Raw genomic sequence first — 21,667 nt, forward strand, 5'->3', positions numbered from 1 at the left:
GACCCCCACACATCCTCTCACTCAACACACAGAAGGCTTCGCGAAGGACCTATGTCATCGCATTGCGATAGTTATCGCACATGTCAGTACGTATGTGATAAGTATCATTGCAGTAAGTGGCGGAATGTATTCCGCATTTTTATGACATCCCTGCCGTAGACTTTTTACTCCAGAGTTTTGACTATAAAAATTATCAGAATAATACAAAGAAGATGTTTGTAATATATTCTTTGTATTCTTTATATATTTTATATAGTCAAAACTCTGGCATATACAGGAGTATGACAGAAAAGGCTCTGCCTCATATGCCTCCCCTCACCGCATGTCACTGGTGGTAGTGTAGTCATTAACCATATCATTGCTGAGGATAGTGTCACCCCTATGCACAGCTGATTTTTATGCAATAACCACACAAATTATACCATGTTTTGTTTTGTTTTTTCTTTTGAAGACTGCATTTTCAGAAATAAACCTTAGTCTTTTTTGCTTTTAACATGTCACATAAAATGTAACCAAAATGGGCAAAATGTCTTGTGTTTTTTTTTTTTTATTATTTCAATTTCAATTGGTGGAGTTAAAAGCAATTGTGATTTTATATAATCACAACAAAACACATTCTGATTTTGCTTAGGCATTAATTCACCGTTTCAAAATGGTAAAAACAGCATTCTACATGTAGATTTTTTTTTTTTTTAAATATGAACTTGAAAATAATGTTTGTCTTTGATTTTTAAATGAAAACCTTTAAAACTTACTGCATTAAATGTGGAGACCACTTTTTATTTAACACGAGATTGGTAGGATCTGGGCATCTAACCCCCCTCCCCTCTCTTATTTGTATACATTTTATTTTTTATGTATCATTGTCTGGTGCCTATGACAAATAACTACTAAGGCAGGGCACATATAGTGGAAAAGGGGACTCCTCACTTTCAAACAAGCGTGACCCCATGTGTGTACAGTATCCGGTCTGTAGGTCGACAGTAACTAGGTCGACAGGGTCTCTAGGTCATCATGTTCTAGGTCGACAGGTCAAACGGTCGACATGAGGTTTTTTTTAAAAACATCTTTTTTTTTTTTACTTTTTCATACTTAACGATCCATGCGGACTATGATTGGGAACCTGTGCCAAGCGCAGCGAGGCACCTTGCCCGAAGCATGGCGAGCCATGCGATGGGATATGGTGCACTAATTGGGATTCCCAGTCACTGTACAGAGAAAACGACGCCTAAAAAACTCATGTCGACCTTTTGACCTGTTGATCTACAGCCCTGTCGACCTAGCATCCCTGTCGACCTAGCATCCCTGTCGACCTAGTTACTGTCGACTAATAGTGGTCGACCTAGACACTCGACCTAGTTACAGTCAACCCTCCATACCACACCCCGTGTGTACAGGCCAGTATGGGCGAGATAGGGCATGTAGTGCCATACCTCCATCTATAGAAAACATAATTTTTCTGTAGTGCAGGGTGATATTGTCTGGTAATCATCAGGCAGTAGCTGCTAAGGGATTCCCATCTTTCCTATTTCGGTAATCTTTCTTATACCAGTGCAGTTAAGGGGCTGATAGTACCCTCACCTCATCATGCTTGCCTGCTCTCTCAGATCCTGCGGGAGACACCTTTTTTTGGGGGGGTAGTCCCCCACACCCCCAGAAGTATGGGCAAGCTTCCCTCATCCCACCCACTTCGTAAAGAAGTGGGCAGAATGGGGAGACTAATATAGGGAATCCGCGGACATCGGGGGAGAGGGCAGGATGATCTAGTAATACGTTTCTATGGAAACACAACATTTTAGCCCTGTCCCTAGGCAAATTAGTGGCCATTGCTACATTTTAAGGGCATGCCCCAATGACACAACTGTTCTGGCCCTGTCCTCCTGCATCTCCTCTTTGGGTATCTCACGAAGAGGAATCAGCTAGTAGGTAAGTATGCCCTACATACAGTATGTTTTTGTAGAACAGAGTAATATTGAGTTATTGTAGCAAATACGGGTAATTCTCCAAAAACTGAAGTTTTTGTAGGTTAGACATATTATTTAGTACTGGGACTATATAATATAAAGGTAGTTTTCTATGGCAACTGAAAAAATGGACTGATCAGGTATCTAACACCATTGTAGCCTATAGGCTTCCTTTTCACTATTTTTTTGCCATAGAGTTATCTGAACATCTCTCCCCAGCAACCTGGTTGCAAATGTGCAGTTGATTAGCTCGGTGCAAACCCAGCAGTAAGGTAATAGTGTAAGCTATCAATTTACTTTTCACTTTGCACCGTGATGGGCTATTATAGAAGCCACTGTTCTAGCAAGAGGACTTTGATAAATTGCCAATAAAAATTATTTCTAATCACCGCAATATAAGAAATTATAATTTATGGGGCCCCACTGCCACCCATGATAAATAGGCCCCAAGATTACCTTCAAAAATGATGTTCAGATCCAAAAAACCATGCTGATCTGGGGTTTACTAATTAATATGTAAATTACAATTGTTGTAGTGCAATTTTATGTGTAAGGATTTAGTTATCAAGTTCAATCATTTCTCTGGGGGTTTTATTATTCCCTCAGCTGCTGCAGGGGTAGTAATACAAATAAAAACAAAAGATTAAATGAAATAAGACTGTGCTTTATGACTAAGGCAATGCAAAAGTAAAAGAATAAAATATCTTCCACACTGTTTGCATACATCCATGAAACCATCTCGGTAATTAACTATTGTTATTGTCATTGTCAATGTTTATATATGTTTGTAATGCTTATGAAATAGCCAACTCATTAATTGCATAATTTGCAAGTGGTGTAAACAAGAAACGCAGAGTGCCTGAAGAACATGTGTTAAGAAAGTGACAAATGGATTTTGAGTGATTTCATAGAGGGACCAGAAGTATAAAGTGACTTCACATAGTCCTACAACTACAGCAGCTGGTAACACCTGCAGTTATAATACATATGATTTAAAGAACTGAGGAAATCACTGAGCACATTTACATATAAGATAAAGCTCTCATGCTGTGAGATATGAAGATATTAGAAGTTGCTAAGCAGTTCTGAGACCAAGTTCAGGTAAGAGGTGCATAAATGCATGAGCAATAGTTTTCTAGCTGCCACTGTATTAAATTACATTGTAAAAACATTTCTGCTAATTATATATTTTCTTTTCTATAAGAGGAAGCAACGCTGCTAGTTAATTGTGTCTTGCTAGAAGATACTATAAAAAAAAATATGGGCCCTCATTCCGAGTTGTTCGCTCGCAAGGCGATTTTAGCAGAGTTACACACGCTAAGCCGCCGCCTACTGGGAGTGAATCTTAGCTTCTTAAAATTGCGAACGATGTATTCGCAATATTGCGATTACACACCTCGTAGCAGTTTCTGAGTAGCTTCAGACTTACTCGGCATCTGCGATCAGTTCAGTGCTTGTCGTTCCTGGTTTGACGTCACAAACACACCCAGCGTTCGCCCAGACACTCCTCCGTTTCTCCGGCCACTCCTGCGTTTTTTCCGGAAACGGTAGCGTTTTTTCCAACACGCCCATAAAACGGCCTGTTTCCGCCCAGAAACACCCATTTCCTGTCAATCACACTACGATCGCCTGAGCAAAGAAAAAGCCGTGAGTAAAAATCCTAACTTCATAGCAAATTTACTTGGCGCAGTCGCAGTGCGGACATTGCGCATGCGCACTAAGCAGAAAATCGCTGCGATGCGAAGATTTTTACCGAGCGAACAACTCGGAATGAGGGCCATAGTTGGGTTTAGACTTGTGCTAGGTTAAGTACAAGTGTATTGTGATGAGTGCATGGCTTGGAAAAGCACTAGTGGTATCCTAGGTGGCATCTCCCCTGCCCCCCGCCCCAACTAGGAAGGGTAATTGCGCACCCGCCCCCACTGCTTCTTATATTTGCAGACAGGAGGTGGGGACAGCATCTTTGGCTCTCTGCTACACACTCATTTAGAGGAATAAGAACGTTCATCCTGATTTGTGTGGGGAGTTGGGAGGTGTTCTATTGCAGCATGTCAAGGACGCATTTGCATCCACGGTGTATAGCATCATTTTTTTTATTTAAAAAAAAATATCCACTGGGGACATGACCGTGCCTACTGGAGGAGTGGTCAGACCCAAAGTGTGCCATGGACTCTCACCCATCCCACTTAGGAGACCTCCTATCTTGGGAAGTATGTATTGAGGAGCGGCACCTGGCTACTTCTCTTTTATGGCAGTGGCCTGACCACTGTGGGGGGTATTAGTAAAATTAACAAATATTTATGTTGATACTGCACATAGAATTTGCTTTAAACAAAGATCACATATGTATATAAGCCCAGTGGTAGAACAAGAGAGTTTACGGCCACTATGGTGTCTGGAAGTGAAGGGGACCCTGCCATTGGTTCAGGGGCATTTAATCTCCCTCTGCCAGTTTAGGCAACAGTTATATGCCCCCACACACTCTCTGCCTGTTGGTAGCAAGAGGTAGCATGAAAAATTTGGAAACTCCTTAATTCTTCATACATAGATCCTCTGTAGTTGTATTACCCAGTGTAGAACCCATGTTCCACACTGGGTAATACATGAAAACAAATTTAGGGGACTATTTATCATACACAGCAGTACTGCTGCAACCTAACAACATAGGACCCCCCTATAATGCAATGTTTAGTGAAACTGAGGGGTTTACATGAGACCTTCACTTGTATTGTTGGGGAACTCCAGCACTATTTGTGGGAAACCCCTAGAGCAGGTGAGAGGGTCTTCCACCAATAACAACAGCTCCTGTTCCCTTAGAGCTGTATGCTATGCACTCACTGGTACTTGAGATGGACTTGGATGGACCTGGACTTAAACATCACAACAGTAGGGGATCATATAATAGGCTAGAAACCATAAGGTAATTGGGAGCATAGACACGAAACAGGACCAGACACAAGAGTAACTGGAGGGCCACGGTAAACCAAGGACACAGAGCAGGAACGGACGGGATGCAGTCAGTTTACCTCCAATCAAAATATCGACGTTCAAAATCCCGACACCAATTGACCGATGGTCAAAATCCCGACAAGGTCAAAATACCGACACGGACAAAATACCGACATTTAAAATACCGACAAGGTCAAAATACCGACATGTAAAATGCCGACAGGTCAAAATGCCGACATGAGTTTTTCATGATTTTTTTCATTGAAACCGACTTGTTCATACTTTACCATCCCAGTGGACCTGGAGGGGGAATATAATAGTGCACCTTATATGGTGTCCATGTTGATTTATGTCGACATACACACAAAAAAACATAAAAAAATGCATGTCGGTATTTTGACCTGTCGGCATTTTACATGTCGGTATTTTGACCTTGTCGGTATTTTAAATGTCGGTATTTTGTCCGTGTCTGTATTTTGACCTTGTCGGGATTTTGACAATCGGTCAATTGGTGTCGGGATTTTGAACGTCGGTATTTTGATTGGAGGTATTTCATACCGATCCCGAACGGACATTGGATAACAGGTACAGGGCAAAATCCAACAGTGCACGGGTCCAGTACTTATAGGGACAGCACACTGAAGACTGAAGCATGATACATGGATATGAGAACACAATGGCAAGGCACCAGGACACTGGGAACTGTAGGAGGGTACAGTAACCGCATGCAAGGTCATTAGAGTCAGGAACTAGGGGATATCACCAGCAGACAGGAATTATTTTATTATTATTATTTATTACCAGTTATTTATATAGCGCACACATATTCCGCAAAGCTGTACAGAGAATATTTGCCCATTCACATCAGTTCCTGCCCCAGTGGAGCTTACAATCTATATTCCCTATCACATGTACACACAGACACATTCATGCTAGGGTTAATTTTTGTTGGGAGCCAGTTAACCTACCAGTATATTTTTGGATTGTGGGAGGAAACCGGAGTACCCAAAGGAAACCCACGCAAGAACAGGGAGAATATACAAACTTCACACAGTTAGGGCCATGGTGAGAATCAAACCCATGACCTCAGTGCTGCGAGGCAGTAATGCTAACCATTACACAAATTGGCCAGAATCCCTAATGAAAGGGAACCAGACCAATCACAAGAGACATCAGGCTGAGGTTAGGTAACAAGGTATTCCAAACAGGTGAGCTGCTGCACAAAGCAGGGGCCCTGCATTCCGGACAGCCAGAATACAGACAAAAAAGGGTCACAGTAGTGACTTATAACAACTATAGAGTCCTGGCAGAAGCCTCCATGGCATTGATGTAATTATGCATGTGTGCTTCTAACGGGGCTGCACATGACCATTTAACTTTAATCTTATCACGCATGTCTGCGATGGAAAGTCGTGCATGCGCAGATCATCTTTTCTCTAGCATCCATAAGGGATATTGGGGAATCTAGTACGATGGGGGTATAGATGGGGTCCAAAGGAGCCGGTGCATTTCAAATTTCTTCACTGGGTATGCTGGCTCCTCCCCTCCATGCCCCCTCCCACAGGCAGTTTAGAAAAAAGTGCCCTCAGGAGAGGATGCACATCTCTGAGCTCCAGAGAGTTTTCTTCAATTTCTTTTTAATGGTTGTTATTTTTGGTATGCTGTTTGGGCAACAGCATTCCTGCACTGTGGGAGTTAGGAGGGGGAGCAGTCACCAGCCTTGCGAGGTGCAGAGCCGCTTCCCCGCTGCAGGACCATCGTCCTGAGGTGTTGTTGTTCAACGGGGCACTGCGCCTTGGCTGTCACAACCGCACACCCCTAACACTGCCTGAAGGTGACGTCTGTGGTGAGTACAAACCGGGGGCCCCGCAGTTCAAAGTGCGGCTGAACGCGGGCGCGGCATACGGGACCCTCCTGGGGGGGTCCTGTTAGGGTCCACCATGTAGAATGGCTGACAATCGCTTGAACTAGCGCTTGTGTTACGTTTTTGAGCAAACGGGAGACATTGCCAGTATAAATAATCACTATAGCTCCGGCGCCAATGGAGGGGGCGCACACAGCGCTTCCTGCCTTACAATCCATGCTGGAACACTTGTACAGGGTGTAGCAAAGGGGGAGAGCCGCTATTGTACACTATCTGGGTCCTCTATAGGACAGACATTATTAGTGTTTACTGTGATATTGTTAGCTGTCAGCCTTACTGGGACTGTACAGCTAGGGGTGTGCTGGTGTCCTCTCTGTGTGTCTCCTCTCACATACAGTAAGGGCAGGCTTGAGATATTACTGCCTGTGTGTATGTGTATGTTATTGTGCTTACTGTGAAACTTGGGTAAACACAAGCTGTGCAGTGTATGTCACACTATATTCTTTCCAGTATCATCTGATTCTGTTTCTTGTGAACAATGCAGCCAATCTTCACAAATCAGTGATGGGGCTAGAGGAGAGGGTCCAGAGCCCGCATGGTTAGGGTCTCTGAAAAATATGATGTCTGATATGTCATCCCAACTCACTGCTAATGTTCAAAAAACTCAGTTACTACAACAGGCTGTTGCAGATTTAGCTGCTAGGGCAGATGTTACACAGCCCCCCTCCTCTCATGCAGGACCATAAAAGCGTGGTTTGCCTGCTCTACTATCTGACACAGATGAGGATATACAGGAGGATGGGGAGGACTTGGACCCCGTTAGTGGGGATACCGATTCTGCTCAGGGTATTGAACCCCTAATTCTGACTATACGGGACGTGTTAAAGCTCCATCTAGAGGACACAGCGTCACAGCAGTCGTTTTTTCTTTACACAAAAACAAGCCTAATGTCACTTTCCCTGATACTGCAGATTTAGATGATCTATACAAGTTGGCCTGAAAGAATCCAGACAAAAAAACTCCAAGTGTCCAAAAGATTTTTGCGCATTTTCCCATTTGCTCCTGAAGGTAGGAGATTTTGGGAGGAACCCCCGGGGGTTGATGTATCAGTCTCTTGACTGTCCAAAAAGGCGATGCTGCCTGCCCCAGGCTCCTTTACTATAAAGGATACTGGGGATAGGAAAATAGAAGCTACACTCAAATCTATTTACATGGCAGCAGGTGTATCGCAGTGCACAGTCATTGCGGGTTGCTGGATGACCCATGCCATTGCCACTGACCCATGCCCATGCCATGGGCCACTCAAATTTAGAAGGGCCTCTCCGCGGCTATGCCCCTGGTCACTATGGTGACCCTCCTAAAGCACATTCAGGACACTATACGCATCCTCTGTGATTCCCTCAAGGAGATGTGGAACATTAATGCTAGGACCTCTGCCATGGCAGTGTTGGTGCACCAGGCCTTGTGGTTGCGTCAGTGGATAGCAGATGTGGAATCAAAACGCAGTGTGGTATCCCTCCCTTTTTCAGGGGAATGGCTCTTTGGGGTGGAATTGGATACATGGCTTTCCAAAGTTATGGCTGGGAAATCCACGTTTCTCCCCGCTTCTACCCGGGGCCGTCTGAACAGTCCTTTCGGTCTCACAGATTTCGATCTAAGGCCAGAGGTGCCTCCAATGCAACTAGAAGCACCAGAGGTAAGTCAAGAAAACCTGCAAGCACCAGCTCTCAGGAACAGACCACCAGTTCTGCTTCCACTAAGGCCTCAGCATAACGGTGCCCGCCCACCCACCCCTAGGGGATCTCGAGGTGGGAGCCGGACTGTGTCACTTCAGCTGCATCTGGGGGGCTTCCTGCCAGGATACCTGGGTCAGGGATCTCGTTTCTCAAGGCTACAAGCTGGAGTTCGACAGTGCTCCTCCCCAACGATTTTTCAAATCAAGCTTACCAGCTTTGGAAGATATGCAGTTTACGTTGCAACAGGCCATCCTAAAGTTGGTCCAGTCCTACGTCATTGTTCCAGTACCAATACCACAATGAGGCAAGGGTTATTACTCCAACCTGTTTGTGGTTCCGAAACCGGATGGTTCGGTAAGGCCTATTTTGAATCTAAAGTCCTTGAATCCTTACCTGAAGGTATTCAATTTCAAAATGGAATCCTTGCAAGCAGTGATTGCGGGCCTGGAAGAACAGGAACTCATGGTTTTCTTGGATATCAAGGACGCCTATCTCCATATTCTGATTTGGCCACCTCATCAGGCATACCTGAGGTTTGCCCTGCTGGACGATCACTACCAATTCCAGGCACTGCCTATTGGCCTGTCCACAGCTCCGAGGGTGTTCACAAAGGTGATGGCAGATGATGTTCCAGCTCCGGGTCCAGGGAGTCAATAATGGATGATCTTCTGATCAAAGAAAGATCCAGGGAGCTTTTGTTGCTCCATATCGACCGTACTATCCAACTTCTGTCACGCCATGGGTAGATCCTCATCTTACAGAAGTCCCACCTGAAGCCGTCTCAGCGGCTCCTGTTCCTGGGGATGTTGCTGGATACTGTGGCACAGAAGGTGTTCCTACCAGAGGACAAGGTGAAAACACTCCAGGAGATGGTCAGCATGGTGTTCCAACCTACTCGAGTGTCCATCAATCTTTGCATAAGATTGTTGGGAAAGATGGTCGCCTCATACAAGGCGATCCAATAGGGAAGGTTCCATGCCAGGACTTGTCAGCTGGATCTCCTGAGCAAATGGTCCGGATCACATCTTCAGATGCACCGGATGATATGGCTGTTGCCTCCAAGCCAGGCTTTCCCTCCTGTCGTGGCTGCAATCCTCCAATCTCCTGGATGGCCGGAGTTTCGGGATTAAGGATTGGATCCTCCTGACAACAGATGCGAGTCTGAGAGGATAGGGAGCTGTCACCCAAGGGGCGCAGTTCCAGGGCAGGTGATCAGCCCATGAAGCCCTCCTTCTGATCAACATTCTGGAACTTTGGGCGATCTACAATGCTCTGCTTCAGGCCTCTCCTCTGCTCAAGGATCACGCGATCAAAGTACAGTCGGACAATGCCACAGCAGTGACGTACATCAATCGGCAAGGAGGAACAAAAAGCAGAGCCTGCATGTGAGAGGTGTCAAAAATACTCCTCTGGGCGGAAAGAAATGCAAGAGCAATGTCGGCAATCTTCATTCCGGGTGTGGACAACTGGGAAGCAGAATTCCTGAGTCATCACAATCTCCACCCGGGGGAGTGGGGTCTCCAGCATCGGGTCTTCCAACAGATCATCCACCGGTGGGGCTGCCCGCAGACAGACATGATGGCTTCTCGTCTCAACAAGAATTTTCACTGGTATTGCTCATGAACCAGGGACCCTCAGGCAAGGGCAGTAGATGCACTGACGTTGCCTTGGCCTTACCGGCTGGTCTGCCTGTTTCCTCCGATTCCGTTGCTCCCAAGGGTGCTCAAGCGCATCCAAAATCAGGGAGTCCAGGCAGTTCTGATTGCCCTGAATTGACCTCGGAGGGCGTGGTACGCAGATCTTCTGGAAATGTCCGTCGAAGACCCTTGGCCTCTACCTCTCAAAACAGATCTTCTTCAACAAAGACTGTTCGTCTACCCGGACTTACGGCGACTTCGTTTGATGGCTTGGATGTTGAGCGGAACATCCTAGCTCACAAGAGCTTTTCCAAAAAGGTTATTGCTACCATGTTTCAGGGCAGGAAGTCCGTGACGTCAAAACACTATAATCGTATATAGAGAAGATATGTCTCTTGGTGAGAGGAACGCACGTATCCGCCTGCGGAGTTCCACTTGGGACGTTTCTTACATTTTCTGCAGGCTGGTGTGGATAAAGGCTTACGTCCGGGTTCCATTAAGGTCCAGATTTTATCTCTCTCTATTTTCTTCTAGAAGAAATTGGCAGTATTGCCACAAGTACAGACCTTCTTGCAGGGGGTACTCCACATACAACGTCCTTTTGTGCCGCCTACGGCACCCTGGGATTTGAGTGTTGTGTTGGAATTTCTACAGTCCTCCTGGTTTGAACCTCGACGGTAGAAGACAAGTACATCACGTGGAAGACAGTGATGTTTCTGGCCCTGGCTTCTGCTCGATGTGTCTCAGAATTGGGGGCCTTATCATGTAAAAGTCCGTACTTGGTCTTTTTTACGAGGACAGAGCAGAGCTGCGGACTAGACAGCAGTTCCTGCCGTAGGTTGTCTCCGCGTTTCACCTGAATCAACCTATTGTGGTTCCATCTAGTTCTGATACTTCTGCTCCTCCAGAGGCATTGGATGCTGTGCATGCCTTGAAAATCTATATCAAGCGAACAGCTCGGATCAGAAAGACGGATTCCTTGTTTGTGCTCTTTGATGCGCAGAAAAAAGGTTGTCCTGCTTTGAAGCAGTCTATTGCTCATTGGATTAGGCTTACTATCCAACAGGCCTATGTGTCGGCAGCCTTACCTGTTCCTAAGTCTCTGAAGGCCCACTCTACAAGATCAGTGGGCTCATCCTGGGTGGCTGCCCGTGGAGTCTCGGCCTTAGAACTATGCCGAGCTGCTACCTGGTCAGGGAAGAACACCTTTGTGAAGTTCTACAAATTTGATACCCTGGCCAAAGAGGATACCCAGTTTGGGCAGGCGGTGCTGCAGAAGTCTCTGCACGTTCCCACACATTCTGGAAGCTTTGGGACTTCCCCATTGTACTAGATTCCCCAATATCCCTTATGGATGCTAGAGAAAATAGGATTTTACCGGTAAATCCTTTTCTCGTAGTCCTTAAGGGATATTGGGCGCCTGCCTCAGTGCATTGACTTTCCTGCAGGTTCTCTTTTTATGTGGTTACCTGTTCAGCTGTTGATCTATGTTAGTGGTGTGCTGGTTTATAAATTTCACCATTCTTTGTTGTCATGTTTCCTTCTCTCATATACTGTATGTCCTTTCTCCTTCGGGCACGTTGTTACCTATGACTGTCTGTGGGAGGGGGCGTGGAGGGGAGGATCCAACACACCTAGTGAAGAAATTTGAAGTGCACCAGCTCCTTTGGACCCGGTCTATACCCCTATCGTACTCGATTCCCCAATATCCCTTATGGACTACGAGAAAAGGATTTACCGGTAGGTAATTAAAATCCTTTTTTAAAGATAGTATATATCTGACGGCGGGATTGGTAAATGCATATAGGGCATGATTCATAGTTGTATGATATTGCAGTCACAGGGAAGCAACTGTGCTATAGTGTACAACTGATTTGGAGGAGACATCTGGTTAAATATTAAATAGACACTTCCTGCCAGCTTCTGTGATCCGTTGCTGCGTCTGAAGATGCAACATCGGATGACTTTTCAGGACCATCGGTCATCTGCGGAAATCGCAATTTATGCTGGGCGGCCATCTGAAATCCGCAGCTGAGGCCAATAAATCTGCTTTGGCAAATAGAGGCCTCTCTATATTTACACAAGATGGAGACAACCTGCCTCCATTTTGTGGAACTGATAATGTCACCACCCCCTCCGCACCCCAAAACACCCTCAGCCTGTAAATCCAGATGGAGCTTAGGGGGCACTACTTGCAAGGATACAGGACACAAGTGCAACACGGGATCAGTATTAAATACCTACAATCAAAATCCCGACGGTCAAAATCCCGACAACAATTGACTGACAGTCAAAATCACGACAAGGTCAAAATATCGACAAGGTCAAAATACCGTCATTTAAAATATCAACAAGGTAAAAAAAATGACGTTTCAAAATGTCGACAGGTCAAAAAGTCAACACAAGTGTTTCACATTTTTTTGTGTGTTTTATGTCGCCATAGGTTGACATGGACACCGTGTAAATGTACCGCGTCCCCTCGCATGGCTCGCTGCGCTCGCCATGCTTCGGGCACGGTGCCTCACTATGCTCGGCACACTATTATATTCCTCCTCCACGTTCACTGGGATGGTAAAGTATGAAAAGTTTGTTTCAATAAAAAAATCATGAAAAACGCGTGTCGACTTTTGACCTGTCGACACTTTAAATGTCGGTATTTTAAATGTCAGTATTTTAAATGTTGGTTTTTAAATGTCGGGATTTTGACCTTGTCGGGATTTTGACTGTCGGTCAATGGCATAGTTGCCTACCCTCCCTCAGACTCCCTGAAATAGCAGCAATCTCCCTCACTCCCTGAAAAGTCCAGCAATCTCCCTCATTGCACCTTATCCCCATTATGTAGCTATTACATTCTTGGGGGGAAAATAAATCAGAGATACATACATTCAAATGGGATCATTAGTGCCATTTCCCTGCACTGGTTATAAGGCACAATGATCCCTATGGCCACTTACAGTATATGGAACCTCTTGTAAAATACAATACACAAACAAATCCTGCAAAATATCAGTGTCTTTTCTTCAACAAATAGATTTTACTAACTTTGGGGCTCATTTACATTTGGATGTGTCATTTTCATGACACGTCTCTCCGATGTAGCAGTACGCGCCCGCGCTGATAGGTGTTACTTTCACAATCTCCCTGAAATGCTTTTTCAAAAGTAGGCAAGTATGGTCAATGGTTGTCGGGATTTTGTCCCTTGGGACTTTGATTGCAGGTAAATTGACTGCATCCCGTGCAACACGGGTCCTGTGCATGAGCAGTTCCCCAGCATCGGACGTGTATGCAAGCCATCGGGTTTGTGTACAATTCTGAATCAGGAACATATTGCCATCCTGAGATACAGTAGTGTTATGTTTTTACTCTCAAACTTTAAAAAGATTAAAAGTTTATGGAAGTGCTAGTATTAGAGTCCCCATAACAGGCTAAGAGGATGCGTTACACATTGAAAACAAAGAATTGACATCAGTGCTGTGAATTGTGCACTCGCCTATAATTAGGTGAGACTGGTGTCTTCAAATGAAATAGAATCCTTCTGGCTATATGGCAGATTTTCTTCAGTTCGTTAACAAGTAATGAAAAAGAAAACCCCAGTGTACAGTGGGGGGTCATTCCGAGTTGATCGCACGTAGCAACTTTTTGCTGCTCGTGCGATCAACTAGACGCCGCCTATGGGGGAGTGTATTTTAGCATAGCAGGGCTCGATCGCTTGTGCAGCCCTGCTATGCTAAAAATGTTTTGTGTAAAACAAGACTAGCCCTGCAGTTACTTACCCTGTGCGATCGATCCAGCAATGAAGGTTCCGGAATTGACGTCAGACAACCGCCCTCCAAACGCCTGGACACGCCTGCGTTCGGATCTCCACACCCGGAAAACGGTGAGTTGACGCTCCAGAATGCCTTCCTCCTGTCAATCTTCTTGCGGTCGCCGCTGCGACCGCTTTCTTCGTATGTGGCATCGCAGCCCGGCGCCGGCTGTCGCCGGCCAACAACGCGCCTGTGCAGTGTGGCTGCTGCGCATGTGCAGTTCCGACTTGTTTGCACCACTGCAATGAACCACAGCGTGCGAACGGGTCGGAATGACCCCAAGTATGCAGTGGGGCTGATGCAGAGTAAAATTTATGCGGGGCGCATCTTGTGAGCTTTCACATTGTTCATGGTGTGGAACTGGGCATACGGTATCCAGTGTATAGATCTACACTAAAAAGGTCTACACTACAGTCAAAAGGTCGACCACTAATGGTAGACATGCATTCTGATGACAGGGTCAAAAGGTTGATATGTGAACAGTAGACAGTTCAAAAGGTCGATATGTAAAAGGTAGACAGTTCAGAAGGTCGACAGAGTGGAAAATTCGCCATGACGGTGGTCGACACAAGTTTGTTTGTTTTTTTTCAATTTCTTCATACTTTACCATCCAAGTTGCCTGCAATTGGGAATAGTAACCTGAACCGAGCGCAGCAAGGCAACATGCCCAAGGCCGGAAACATGGTACACTGATGCAGCTTGTTTGTGGCAGAAAAGTGACAAAACTCCCCCCCAAAAATGTAATAATTTGTGTGCGACCATTTCCATGCCGACCTTTTGGCCATGTCGACCTTTTCTACGGTCTACCTGTTCTATGTCGACCTTTTGACACTGTTGACCGAATGAATATCTACCATTAGTGGTAGACCTATTGACTGTAGACATTTTTAGTGTAGATCTAATAATCCACACCCTACGCAAACACAAGAGATTCCGAGTCATATTTATCTCAATCTTCACTGGTGACTGAGGAGGGGTAACTGTGATGTAATGGGACATTCTTGCATAGGCAAAGTTCATTGAGTATGTGCCATCGCAACTGCGGGCCATGCAGAGTTGCACTGTAATGTAAATGTGTCTCCCATATCATTTTCACTAAAGCTGATTCTGACGTTATCAATCACTAGAATCATTGCAGGGGAGTCATGTCACCCTGCTCTCCTTCTGCAATCAATACCTGTGCTGATAACAGGAGCATTTGTGAGGTCAGGTAGCAAAGCTCAGCTCTAGCAATCTTATGGTGCCCATACACTTGTGCGATGCCCCACGACGCGACATCGCGGGGCATCGCACCGGCAGTTCAGATGCGATGAGATCGCCCCTGAACTGCCAAAGTGATTACCATGCGATAGATCGCGTGGTAATCACAAGATGGGCACATAATTGCCGAGTGGGAGCAGCCTCCGTCTGCTCCCAGCGGGTGCCCATCGCGCATTGCAGTGCGATATATTGCATGTGTTTTTAAAAACACATGCGATCGCACTGCGATTCGATAAATATTAAGTGAAGCACATACTATCTTGAGACGCGAGATTCGACCGGCGTGCCCGCACATCGCGTCGAAAGGTATCTAAAATGTGCATGCAATCCTTCTATTTCTCTCACAGATGCGGTGGAAGTCGAAGCTTAGCACCGATTATCTCACAAGTTTATGGGCACCATTAAGATTGTGCTGTCTGTGACAAGGTTCTCCCCTAGCCTCATGGGAGGGACGGCCCTACTCCTGACATTGGTTGTCATTCCGAGTTGTTCGCTTGCTACCGTTTTTAGCAGAATTGCGATCATGCTAAAAATTGGCAATTCTGCGCATGCGTATGGGCCGCAGGGCGCACGCGCCAAGTACTTTCACACAAAACTATGCAATTTTACACAGGGCTGTGCGACGCTCTCTGCTGATCGGTGTGTGATTGACAATAAGTGGGTGTTTCTGGGTGGTAACTGAGCGTTTTCCGGGAGTGTGCTAAAAAACGTAGGCGTGTCTGGCTAAAATGCAGGTGTGGCTGGGTAAACGGGGGAGTGACTGGCCGAACGCAGGGCGTGTTTGTGACGTCAAAGCAGGAACTAAACGGACTGAGGTGATCGCAATCTAGGAGTAGGTCTGGAGCTACTCAGAAACTGCAGGAAAAGATTTTTGAGCAGTTCTACTAATCTTTCGTTCGCTATTCTGCTAAGCTAAGATACACTCCCAGAGGGCGGCGGCCTAGCGTGTGCACTACTGCTAAAAGCAGCTAGCGAGCGATCAACTCGGAATGAGAGCCATTATGTATGTTTGCAGAAACATAACATTTCAGAACTATGCACTTTACACTGTTTCTTAAACTACTTTAAGAGCAAAATATACTTGATGGATTACATCATTCCTCAACACACTTTTCAGAAAGTAGTTCTTGACACAAGTATTATCTGAATACGTTCCTGAATATTTATATAGAACATGACCAGACACACATCCATTCCTGTGTCCTCTCTTAGGCGCTATCCCCCACAAATCCTCATTTAAGTGATTATCGGTGCAAGGCCTAATTCCACTCATCTGCTCCCGAGCCCATACTTGAATGTGACAGTGCAGTCTCTGTGTAGATTTCAGTAATAGGCATAAAAGACCAATAATCATGATGTGGTGTGAAGGGAACATCGTTTTTGCTTTGAATTTATCAACACTGACTCCATAGCCCATGCACAGTAAGTATTGCAGAGTTTGTGTAAGCATGCCTTATTGGCAATGACCATATACCCCTGATAAGCCATAAAGGAGAATCCACCAATGGTAATTGCTGCAGCAAGTACAGACCATGTAATATGTCCCTTACTAAAATCCCAAACCAACAGAGCAGTGATAAATAGATGCCGGCACACCATACCTGCCAGGTGTGCGTGACATGCAAATTGCGCTTTTAGGGGAGGGGAATTGTATGAGATTCAGTCCGGTCATCAGAAGTGCTGGTCACGTCCCCGTGATGTGTGGTCATACACCCTTTTCTCGCTTGTCCAAATTATCCAACAGTAAATGTTGGGAGGTATTCAGCAGAATAGAGGGTTTGGAGGGGCAATTTAAATCCTTACACTCAGTGCTGCTACCTGAGGGATGTGGAGCCTAATTCAGACCTGATCGCGGCAGCAAATTTGTTCTCTAATGGGCAAAACCATGTGCAGTGCAGGTGGGGCGGATATAACTTGTGCAGAGAGAGTTAGATTTGGGTGGGGTGTGTTCAAGCTGAAATCTAAATTGCAGTGTAAAAATAAAGCAGCCAGTATTTACCCTGCACAGAAACAAAATAACCCACCGAAATCTAACTCTCTGCACATGTTATATCTGCCCCACCTGCACTGCACATGGGGGGTAATTCCAAGTTGATCGCAGCAGGATTTTTGATAGCAATTGGGCAAAACCATGTGCACTGCAGGGGAGGTAGATATAACATGTGCAGAGAGAGTTAGATTTGGGTGTGCTGAGTTCAATCTGCAATCTAAATTGCAGTGTAAAAATAAAGCAGCCAGTATTTACCTTGCACAGAAATAAAATAACCCACCCAAATCTAACTTTTTCTGCACGTGTTATATCTGCCTCCCCTGCAGTGTACATGGTTTTGCCCAATTGCTATCAAAAATCCTGCTGCGATCAACTTGGAATTACCCCCATGGTTTTGACCATTAGAGAACAATTTTGCTGCTGCGATCAGGTATTAATTAGGCCTGTGGTCCACTAAACAGTGCTTAGCCAATGGGGCATTACATATGCAGATATCTTTCCATCCATTTTTTTTTATTTTTTTAACAGGGATAAATGTCATTAGGAACAATAACGGCAGACTTGCGGAGCGCTGTTAATTTGTCGGCTGCCTACGATTCGAATACATTAACATTTTCACTCCAAATGACTCCCATTTTTGGTGATTAGAGAAGTATTTGTTTAAAGCATTTGAATGATTTACAGACCCTTGCCTGTGATAATCAGGAACAGCTGCAGAGAGCGGGGGAAGCCCTTTTCTTCAAATGGCACCTGTGACCATAACCAAGGCTATGCCTCTTGCTCACAGTGGATGAAGGAGGATGTAGGAGATGTATCTTGGTGCCACTCATTAGTACTGTAGATCTATTTCCAGAAGCACAGGTATTTAACGTAACATGCTACTTCAAGATGTGGGATTAATTTGCTGTTTCAAATATTAAAATAAATGTTTATGTAAGTCAGTAACTGGAAGCATTGCCCTCTACATTTAGAACGTATCTGCTTTATTATTACTGACAGTACAAGGTAGCTTGTTCTGATGCTATGTACAATAAGTGGTGTAGCCAGCTGTGACATGCAGGGAAGTTGTAAATATACAGTAGGTGTCCCAGGCCCAGGTGTTACAAAATTCAAACATTAACATCTAAACACATTATTTGCATTCAAAGTACACCTTACACCCTGACATTACATTAATACCCTCCCCCCAACACACACACGCATGCATTACAGAAACAGTTTAAAATGAAACAGACAGACCTTTGCAATCATCATATAGTAAGCAGAGCCTCCAGTGAGCACTATATAAAACACACAGCATTACAGTGACTGCCATACAGTACACACAGCAGTGATGTCACAAGGGGGGTGCGGTCCGCACTCGGATGTGTGACACCTGGAGGGGGGGGGGGGGGTGACACCAAATGTCAGCTCCTCCGCAGTGACAGGAGCCAGGTGCTGCAGTGAGAAAGTCTCCTACATCACCCGGCTCCTGTCATAGAAGAGGAGCCGACAGCGCACGGAGACTGTCTCTGGGGGAAGCCCAGAGTGACGATTCCAGGATCCCTGTGAAGCCACGCCCCCTATGTGTAATACCACACCCCCTTTTTTGCAGTGAGCGCGGCAGGTGATCAGGGGTGCGCATGGGGTTTCACCACACCCGGTGATGCCTCTGACACACAGCATTGCAGTGTCTGGCATACTGTATACACAGCATTACAGTGACCGTCATACAGTACACACAGTAGTGCAGTGACCGCCAGACAGTACACACAGTATTGCAGCGACCACCATACTCTACACAGCATTACATTGACTGCCATACTGTACTAAGAGCATTGCAGTGCCTGCCATACAGTACACACAGCATTACAGTGACAGCCATACAATACAGAGAGAATTTTGTGACTGCCACACAGAAGAAAACACATTTTTGTGACCATCACACAATGCAGAAACAATTATTCTGACAGCCACACAAATCTTCCCCTCATCACTAATTAACCCCTTCTCAAAAATCATTAACATTTTCTGCATCATCATAACAATCCTGCTCAAAATTTGCTACTTAAATCATTAACTTCCTCATCCTAATCATCAATTGCTCCCAACATCAATTAATTTCATTATGATTTATTTATTATAATATTAACGCTCTTATTACCTTAGAGGGGAGAAGTTATCATAACAAGCAATCGGCTTCTATGTAAGCAACTGACTATCTTCCAGCCCCTCCTTAGCTCCACTGTCCCAGATCAGCATCCAGCAAAAAAATATTATGTAGCCTCTAGGCGGCTTTGCATTGGGGTGGTAGTCATGTGACCGCCGGTCGGCTGACCGACAGTCACATGACCTCCTCCGTGAGCCCGACGGCTCACTATCCCGATGGTCGGCATGCCGACCAACAGGGACTATTTCCACTCGTGGGTGTCCACGACACCCATAGAGTGGGAATAGAACCCGCGGTCGCCACCGAGCCCGCAGCGTGGCGAGCGCAGCGAGCCCGCAAGGGGCTTGCTGCACTCGCCCCTCCCCGCCGGGATCCCGGCGTCGGTATGCTGCCGGGATTCCGGCGTCGGTAAGGTGACCGGCGGTCAGGAGACCGCCGGTCACCCGTACTACACCCTTGCAGTGACTAGTGCCCTTCTCAGATAGGTGTCGTTTTCAACTGTTCTTCAGCAGGGGGTGCAACTGTTACCCTCTGCATCCACCCTGGCTATGCCACTGATGCTATGTATTCATATTACACATATAAGTGATCCTAGGGGGCAATGATTTATTAACTGTCCATATTAAAACACTGTTTGGATACGATAATGCTAACAAGGATCTAGAACATATAACAACTATATTAAATGTATTCTTCCTTTAATGTATGTCTACCAGCTATTTGACGCAATGATGAATATTAACAACTTGCCTAGTACAGTCACATCATTTGCAATCACACCAGGCTAAAAAAGTGCAACCAGTGAGAAACACAGAGTGGCCAGCTGCCAGAAGACATTCTTCTAACAGCTGCCAGTCACAGAGGGACCTCTTAATCCCCCTGCCTCCCTGCACCCTCCCCCAGTGTCTGCCGTGCTGCCAATCAGTGCTGATCAGTCAGCACAGTAGGACACCCTATCCAGCAGTAGGGTGAGCAGCCTCTGGGGAAATCAAAGTTGCAATGTTCCCGATGTTTTTAAAAAACAACAGTATTTTATAAATGTTTTTAAAAAAAACCATACCGATTACGAAATCCTGGCTTGCAGATGGCCAGAGGGGGGTGAACGGAATGAAGACCCTTGCGGGCTCGGTGGGGTTACATTCCCACTCTATGGAATGTATGCTAACTGTTGGGACTGTAAGCGGGCGGGATTCCAGCATCGGTTTTGTGACCGACGGTCACATAACTGCCTTCCAAATATACATACATACTTTTGAAATAAAATCCCCCCCCCCCCCCCCCCCCCCCAGACAATTTCTGAGTTCTTGGAGTAACAAATTGTCAGTTAAGTGATTAACTAGTAAAACCAAAATGTTCAAGTATACTTCATAAAGAGAGAGAATTTGTTTTTAGCAATACCACATTGGATGGCACTGCATTTTGAATTTCATATCAATGTATTTATGTCATCTCTTAAATGTGCATTACTGATATAAATACAGTATGTGAAAGGTGTTTTTGAGAATGGCCTTAAGTGAAAACATCTGAGTTCTCTGCACTGGGGAAGTACTGTATTCAGAATAAATGCCCTACACCCATTGGCGTTTCTATAATGGGTGCAATGTGTGCTGTGCACACGGGCCCCTGGGTCCAGGGGGGGCCACACCGCACACATTGCACCCATTTAAATACTTACCTAACCGGAGTCCAGCGGCGGGCGCAGCGTCCGTGGCGGAAATCACCACCAAAATGGCTGCCGTGCATACGCGGTAGCCAAATTGGTCTCCGGATCATGGCGGGCGCCATGTTTCCGGAGAACTGCACATGCGCAGTAGATTCCGGCACATTGCAAGAGTCTACAGCGCCGTTCAGAGGAGGGGGCCCCCTCCTCTGTAGAAACGCTCCTGCCTACACCTGGATAGTGGCTGTAGATTGCAACTGTGTAATAGCAGCCCAATGATAAATAATATACAGTGAGCCCCATAACCAGACGATACATACAGATGTGTCCCTATGCATCTTTGTTGCTGGAGGGTGCATAGCATGGCATTTACCTTATCCTACCGCAGCCACAGTTTCTATTGTTCTGCTAGTGTTCGCAGGAGTGTGCATACACACGGTCCCGCTGCCGAGCACTATTATCTGTAACTATGAGTACCGCACTCAGTTTCACGCTCACCCTAAGCCACCCGATGAGGGGAAACGCATTGCAGGCAAAGTTTTAAGAGGACACATCTGTACATCTGTATATATTTAGGCCCATGGCTGGAATAGATGCATATATGATCACCTGCAACTGAGGAAAAATAATGTTGCTTCATAGGGTACAACCT

At 45.6% G+C, this 21,667-nt stretch overlaps 1 protein-coding gene across 7 annotated transcripts in view; it reads left to right on the top strand.

The window, feature by feature from the left end:
- Positions 1–21,667, top strand: part of UNC5A (unc-5 netrin receptor A) — a 526,593-nt gene that overhangs the window by 64,097 nt on the left and 440,829 nt on the right. For 2 of the 7 annotated variants that reach the window (XM_063927927.1, XM_063927929.1), the window contains exon 1: positions 17,951–18,067. The exons of 4 other annotated variants lie outside the window; for them this stretch is intronic. The gene's annotated coding sequence lies outside the window, so the exon portion shown is untranslated. Of the gene's footprint in view, positions 1–17,949; positions 18,068–21,667 lie in introns of those variants that run through there. One more of the 7 variants, XM_063927925.1, reaches the window with a different exon arrangement.

This window comes from Pseudophryne corroboree, chromosome 6 (assembly GCF_028390025.1).
Source record: "Pseudophryne corroboree isolate aPseCor3 chromosome 6, aPseCor3.hap2, whole genome shotgun sequence".
Taxonomy (NCBI): Eukaryota; Metazoa; Chordata; class Amphibia; order Anura; family Myobatrachidae; genus Pseudophryne; species Pseudophryne corroboree.